This window comes from Oncorhynchus masou, chromosome 15 (assembly GCF_036934945.1).
Source record: "Oncorhynchus masou masou isolate Uvic2021 chromosome 15, UVic_Omas_1.1, whole genome shotgun sequence".
Taxonomy (NCBI): Eukaryota; Metazoa; Chordata; class Actinopteri; order Salmoniformes; family Salmonidae; genus Oncorhynchus; species Oncorhynchus masou.
In genome coordinates, this window is record NC_088226.1 from 66,086,742 (window position 1) to 66,095,332 (window position 8,591).

An 8,591-nucleotide genomic window follows, 5' to 3' on the forward strand; every position below is an offset into this window, starting at 1 on the left:
GAGGAGAACACATCATGTTGTCTAAAGGAGAGGTGTGAGATGACAGGATGGGAGAGGACACAGGCTCAGGAGGAGAACACATCATGTTGTCTAAAGGAGAGGTGTGAGATGACAGGATGGGAGAGGACACAGGCTCAGGAGGAGAACACATCATGTTGTCTAAAGGAGAGGTGTGAGATGACAGGATGGGAGAGGACACAGGCTCAGGAGGAGAACACATCATGTTGTCTAAAGGAGAGGTGTGAGATGACAGGATGGGAGAGGACACAGGCTCAGGAGGAGAACACATCATGTTGTCTAAAGGAGAGGTGTGAGATGACAGGATGGGAGAGGACACAGGCTCAGGAGGAGAACACATCATGTTGTCTAAAGGAGAGGTGTGAGATGACAGGATGGGAGAGGACACAGGCTCAGGAGGAGAATGACAGGATGGGAGAGGACATCATGCTGTCTAAAGGAGTGTGAGATGACAGGATGGGAGAGGACACAGGCTCAGGAGGAGAACACATCATGTTGTCTAAAGGAGAGGTGTGAGATGACAGGATGGGAGAGGACACAGGCTCAGGAGGAGAACACATCATGTTGTCTAAAGGAGAGGTGTGAGATGACAGGCAGGATGGGAGAGGACACAGGCTCAGGAGGAGAACACATCATGCTGTCTAAAGGAGAGGTGTGAGATGACAGGATGGGAGAGGACACAGGCTCAGGAGGAGAACACATCATGTTGTCTAAAGGAGAGGTGTGAGATGACAGGATGGGAGAGGACACAGGCTCAGGAGGAGAACACATCATGTTGTCTAAAGGAGAGGTGTGAGATGACAGGATGGGAGAGGACACAGGCTCAGGAGGAGAACACATCATGTTGTCTAAAGGAGAGGTGTGAGATGACAGGATGGGAGAGGACACAGGCTCAGGAGGAGAACACATCATGTTGTCTAAAGGAGAGGTGTGAGATGACAGGATGGGAGAGGACACAGGCTCAGGAGGAGAACACATCATGTTGTCTAAAGTAGAGGTGTGAGATGACAGGATGGGAGAGGACACAGGCTCAGGAGGAGAACACATCATGTTGTCTAAAGGAGAGGTGTGAGATGACAGGATGGGAGAGGACACAGGCTCAGGAGGAGAACACATCATGTTGTCTAAAGGAGAGGTGTGAGATGACAGGATGGGAGAGGACACAGGCTCAGGAGGAGAACACATCATGTTGTCTAAAGGAGAGGTGTGAGATGACAGGCAGGATGGGAGAGGACACAGGCTCAGGAGGAGAACACATCATGTTGTCTAAAGGAGAGGTGTGAGATGACAGGATGGGAGAGGACACAGGCTCAGGAGGAGAACACATCATGTTGTCTAAAGGAGAGGTGTGAGATGACAGGATGGGAGAGGACACAGGCTCAGGAGGAGAACACATCATGTTGTCTAAAGGAGAGGTGTGAGATGACAGGATGGGAGAGGACACAGGCTCAGGAGGAGAACACATCATGTTGTCTAAAGGAGAGGTGTGAGATGACAGGATGGGAGAGGACACAGGCTCAGGAAGAGAACACATCATGTTGTCTAAAGGAGAGGTGTGAGATGACAGGATGGGAGAGGACACAGGCTCAGGAGGAGAACACATCATGTTGTCTAAAGGAGAGATGTGAGATGACAGGATGGGAGAGGACACAGGCTCAGGAGGAGAACACATCATGTTGTCTAAAGGAGAGGTGTGAGATGACAGGATGGGAGAGGACACAGGCTCAGGAGGAGAACACATCATGTTGTCTAAAGGAGAGGTGTGAGATGACAGGATGGGAGAGGACACAGGCTCAGGAGGAGAACACATCATGTTGTCTAAAGGAGAGGTGTGAGATGACAGGATGGGAGAGGACACAGGCTCAGGAGGAGAACACATCATGTTGTCTAAAGGAGAGGTGTGAGATGACAGGATGGGAGAGGACACAGGCTCAGGAGGAGAACACATCATGCTGTCTAAAGGAGTGAGATGACAGGATGGGAGAGGACACAGGCTCAGGAGGAGAACACATCATGCTGTCTAAAGGAGAGGTGTGAGATGACAGGATGGGAGAGGACACAGGCTCAGGAGGAGAACACATCATGTTGTCTAAAGGAGAGGTGTGAGATGACAGGATGGGAGAGGACACAGGCTCAGGAGGAGAACACATCATGTTGTCTAAAGGAGAGGTGTGAGATGACAGGATGGGAGAGGACACAGGCTCAGGAGGAGAACACATCATGTTGTCTAAAGGAGAGGTGTGAGATGACAGGATGGGAGAGGACACAGGCTCAGGAGGAGAACACATCATGTTGTCTAAAGGAGTGAGATGACAGGATGGGAGAGGACACAGGCTCAGGAGGAGAACACATCATGTTGTCTAAAGGAGTGAGATGACAGGATGGGAGAGGACACAGGCTCAGGAGGAGAACACATCATGTTGTCTAAAGGAGTGAGATGACAGGATGGGAGAGGACACAGGCTCAGGAGGAGAACACATCATGTTGTCTAAAGGAGAGGTGTGAGATGACAGGATGGGAGAGGACACAGGCTCAGGAGGAGAACACATCATGCTGTCTAAAGGAGAGGTGTGAGATGACAGGATGGGAGAGGACACAGGCTCAGGAGGAGAACACATCATGTTGTCTAAAGGAGAGGTGTGAGATGACAGGATGGGAGAAGACACAGGCTCAGGAGGAGAACACATCATGTTGTCTAAAGGAGTGAGATGACAGGATGGGAGAGGACACAGGCTCAGGAGGAGAACACATCATGCTGTCTAAAGGAGAGGTGTGAGATGACAGGATGGGAGAGGACACAGGCTCAGGAGGAGAACACATCATGCTGTCTAAAGGAGAGGTGTGAGATGACAGGATAGGAGAGGACACAGGCTCAGGAGGAGAACACATCATGCTGTCTAAAGGAGTGAGATGACAGGATGGGAGAGGACACAGGCTCAGGAGGAGAACACATCATGCTGTCTAAAGGAGAGGTGTGAGATGACAGGATGGGAGAGGACACAGGCTCAGGAGGAGAACACATCATGCTGTCTAAAGGAGTGAGATGACAGGATGGGAGAGGACACAGGCTCAGGAGGAGAACACATCATGTTGTCTAAAGGAGAGGTGTGAGATGACAGGATGGGAGAGGACACAGGCTCAGGAGGAGAACACATCATGTTGTCTAAAGGAGAGGTGTGAGATGACAGGATGGGAGAGGACACAGGCTCAGGAGGAGAACACATCATGTTGTCTAAAGGAGAGGTGTGAGATGACAGGATGGGAGAGGACACAGGCTCAGGAGGAGAACACATCATGTTGTCTAAAGGAGAGGTGTGAGATGACAGGATGGGAGAGGACACAGGCTCAGGAGGAGAACACATCATGTTGTCTAAAGGAGTGAGATGACAGGCAGGATGGGAGAGGACACAGGCTCAGGAGGAGAACACATCATGTTGTCTAAAGGAGAGGTGTGAGATGACAGGATGGGAGAGGACACAGGCTCAGGAGGAGAACACATCATGTTGTCTAAAGGAGAGGTGTGAGATGACAGGATGGGAGAGGACACAGGCTCAGGAGGAGAACACATCATGCTGTCTAAAGGAGAGGTGTGAGATGACAGGATGGGAGAGGACACAGGCTCAGGAGGAGAACACATCATGCTGTCTAAAGGAGAGGTGTGAGATGACAGGATGGGAGAGGACACAGGCTCAGGAGGAGAACACATCATGTTGTCTAAAGGAGTGAGATGACAGGATGGGAGAGGACACAGGCTCAGGAGGAGAACACATCATGTTGTCTAAAGGAGAGGTGTGAGATGGCAGGATGGGAGAGGACACAGGCCCAGGAGGAGAACACATCATGTTGTCTAAAGGAGAGGTGTGAGATGACAGGATGGGAGAGGACACAGGCTCAGGAGGAGAACACATCATGCTGTCTAAAGGAGAGGTGTGAGATGACAGGATGGGAGAGGACACAGGCTCAGGAGGAGAACACATCATGTTGTCTAAAGGAGAGGTGTGAGATGACAGGCAGGATGGGAGAGGACACAGGCTCAGGAGGAGAACACATCATGTTGTCTAAAGGAGAGGTGTGAGATGACAGGATGGGAGAGGACACAGGCTCAGGAGGAGAACACATCATGCTGTCTAAAGGAGAGGTGTGAGATGACAGGATGGGAGAGGACACAGGCTCAGGAGGTTGTCTAGAATGACAGGATGGGAGAGGACACAGGCTCAGGAGGAGAACACATCATGTTGTCTAAAGGAGAGGTGTGAGATGACAGGATGGGAGAGGACACAGGCTCAGGAGGAGAACACATCATGTTGTCTAAAGGAGAGGTGTGAGATGACAGGATGGGAGAGGACACAGGCTCAGGAGGAGAACACATCATGCTGTCTAAAGGAGAGGTGTGAGATGACAGGATGGGAGAGGACACAGGCTCAGGAGGAGAACACATCATGCTGTCTAAAGGAGAGGTGTGAGATGACAGGATGGGAGAGGACACAGGCTCAGGAGGAGAACACATCATGTTGTCTAAAGGAGAGGTGTGAGATGACAGGATGGGAGAGGACACAGGCTCAGGAGGAGAACACATCATGCTGTCTAAAGGAGAGGTGTGAGATGACAGGATGGGAGAGGACACAGGCTCAGGAGGAGAACACATCATGCTGTCTAAAGGAGAGGTGTGAGATGACAGGATGGGAGAGGACACAGGCTCAGGAGGAGAACACATCATGTTGTCTAAAGGAGAGGTGTGAGATGACAGGATGGGAGAGGACACAGGCTCAGGAGGAGAACACATCATGTTGTCTAAAGGAGAGGTGTGAGATGACAGGATGGGAGAGGACACAGGCTCAGGAGGAGAACACATCATGCTGTCTAAAGGAGAGGTGTGAGATGACAGGATGGGAGAGGACACAGGCTCAGGAGGAGAACACATCATGTTGTCTAAAGGAGAGGTGTGAGATGACAGGCAGGATGGGAGAGGACACAGGCTCAGGAGGAGAACACATCATGTTGTCTAAAGTAGAGGTGTGAGATGACAGGATGGGAGAGGACACAGGCTCAGGAGGAGAACACATCATGTTGTCTAAAGGAGAGGTGTGAGATGACAGGCAGGATGGGAGAGGACACAGGCTCAGGAGGAGAACACATCATGTTGTCTAAAGGAGAGGTGTGAGATGACAGGATGGGAGAGGACACAGGCTCAGGAGGAGAACACATCATGTTGTCTAAAGGAGAGGTGTGAGATGACAGGCAGGATGGGAGAGGACACAGGCTCAGGAGGAGAACACATCATGCTGTCTAAAGGAGAGGTGTGAGATGACAGGATGGGAGAGGACACAGGCTCAGGAGGAGAACACATCATGTTGTCTAAAGGAGAGGTGTGAGATGACAGGATGGGAGAGGACACAGGCTCAGGAGGAGAACACATCATGCTGTCTAAAGGAGAGGTGTGAGATGACAGGATGGGAGAGGACACAGGCTCAGGAGGAGAACACATCATGTTGTCTAAAGGAGAGGTGTGAGATGACAGGATGGGAGAGGACACAGGCTCAGGAGGAGAACACATCATGTTGTCTAAAGGAGTGAGATGACAGGATGGGAGAGGACACAGGCTCAGGAGGAGAACACATCATGTTGTCTAAAGGAGAGGTGTGAGATGACAGGATGGGAGAGGACACAGGCTCAGGAGGAGAACACATCATGTTGTCTAAAGGAGTGAGATGACAGGATGGGAGAGGACACAGGCTCAGGAGGAGAACACATCATGTTGTCTAAAGGAGAGGTGTGAGATGACAGGATGGGAGAGGACACAGGCTCAGGAGGAGAACACATCATGTTGTCTAAAGGAGAGGTGTGAGATGACAGGATGGGAGAGGACACAGGCTCAGGAGGAGAACACATCATGTTGTCTAAAGGAGAGGTGTGAGATGACAGGATGGGAGAGGACACAGGCTCAGTATCTGAGTATTCAATACATATTTTGTGTTTGTGATGTCAAAATGTTTACATGTGACCATGTTGTCTTCACCCAAACCAAGGGCTGGATTTAATTCATATCGCAGAACTATCATGGAAGATCTGCATTAACATGTAAAGGTCATCTACAACATATGCAACATTTACCATGAATGCAGTGTCCAAGAACATTGCCTTTACAGTTAAATCGAGCTTTCATGTGGATCTTCCACGATACTTCTGCTGTACAGATTAAATCTCAATTTTTGATAAGTGAGTCCTGACAAGAAAATCAGCTAATTAACCAAATGGACGGACAGGCAGACACACACAGACAGACACAGAATCAAATCAAATGTTACTGGGAACATACACATATTTAGCAGATGTTATTGTGGGTGTAGAGAAATGCTTGTGCTCCAAGCTCCAACAGTTAGGACATAGACGGACGGACAGACAGACAGACACACACCACAGTAATCAGATCACGCTGACCCCACATTAATACGATCACTGTGGACCCGCAGTAATCAGATCACGCTGACCCCACATTAATACGATCACGGTGACCTCGCAGTAATCAGATCACGCTGACCCCACATTAATATGATCACGGTGACCCCACAGTAATCAGATCACGGTGACCCCACAGTAATTAGATCACGCTGACCCCTCAGTAATCAGATCACGCTGACCCCTCAGTAATCAGATCACGGTGACCCCACAGTAATTAGATCACGGTGACCCCACAGTAATTAGATCACGGTGACCCCACAGTAATTAGATCACGGTGACCCCACAGTAATTAGATCACGGTGACCCCACAGTAATCAGATCACGGTGACCCCACAGTAATTAGATCACGCTGACCCCACAGTAATTAGATCACGCTGACCCCTCAGTAATTAGATCACGCTGACCCCTCAGTAATCAGATCACGCTGACCCCTCAGTAATTAGATCACGCTGACCTCGCAGTAATCAGATCACGCTGACCCCTCAGTAATTAGATCACGCTGACCTCGCAGTAATCAGATCACGCTGACCCCTCAGTAATTAGATCACGCTGACGCCTCAGTAATTAGATCACGCTGACCCCTCAGTAATTAGATCACGCTGACCCCTCAGTAATTAGATCACGCTGACCCCTCAGTAATTAGATCACGCTGACCCCTCAGTAATTAGATCACGCTGACCCCTCAGTAATCAGATCACGGTGACCCCACAGTAATCAGATCACGGTGACCCCACAGTAATCAGATCACGCTGACCCCACAGTAATCAGATCACGGTGACCCCAGTATGGACTATCAATACAGATACTGTATGTAGAACCATAGTAAAGACCAGTATGGACTATCAATACAGGTACTGTATGTAGAACCATAGTAAAGACCAGTATGTACCACCAATACAGATACTGTATGTAGAACCATAGTAAAGACCAGTATGGACTATCAATACAGATACTGTATGTAGAACCATAGTAAAGCCCAGTATGGACCACCAATACAGGTACTGTATGTAGAACCATAGTAAAGCCCAGTATGGACTATCAATACAGGTACTGTATGTAGAACCTTAGTAAAGCCCAGTATGGACTATCAATACAGATACTGTATGAAGAACCATAGTAAAGCCCAGTATGGACTATCAATACAGGTACTGTATGTAGAACCATAGTAAAGCCCAGGATGGACTATCAATACAGGTACTGTATGTAGAACCTTAGTAAAGCCCAGTATGGACTATCAATACAGGTACTGTATGTAGAACCATAGTAAAGCCCAGTATGGACTATCAATACAGATACGGTATGTAGAACCATAGTAAAGCCCAGTATGGACTATCAATACAGGTACTGTATGTAGAACCATAGTAAAGCCCAGGATGGACTATCAATACAGGTACTGTATGTAGAACCTTAGTAAAGCCCAGTATGGACTATCAATACAGGTACTGTATGTAGAACCATAGTAAAGTCCAGTATGGACTATCAATACAAAGTGACCATTTAGAATGAGACCCAGTTCAATGAGAGGAAGTCCTAACAGAACTGGGAGATGACAGACATGAAGTGGGGGGTGGAGATGTAAAAACAAATTGTGCCAAACACTAAATCTTGATATTGTAATAAATCTACACCCTATTCCCTATGTAGACCTGGTCAGAAGCACTGTAGTGCACTATGCAGGGAATAGGGAACCATTTGGAACAGAGCCAGTAATTCCTCTGAACATCTTTCTCTTCCTCATCTGGTTTCTTTAATAGCCCTTCACTCCTCTCCTCTTCCTCCCATCCTCCCTTTTCATGATATTCTATCAGCCACACCACTAGCTCACCTCCACACAATCCATTTACAAGTTAAAGACAGCTTGGAATAAATAACAAAGGAAAACTATTACTAGATGAAGTTTAGTGTTGTATTTTTTTATTTCCCATCACCATAAGTCATATTTAATCACTGGACAGTAGCAGATCTAACTTCATCTGTTCCTGACTCTGGATAGTGGATTAAAAAGACCATCAATCTCCAATGATATTAAAGTACTATTCTGAACATTACTGATATACTGATACTTCTAGGATTAATCTGTGTTTGTTCCATATAGTTTCGTTAGTTAGTGATAC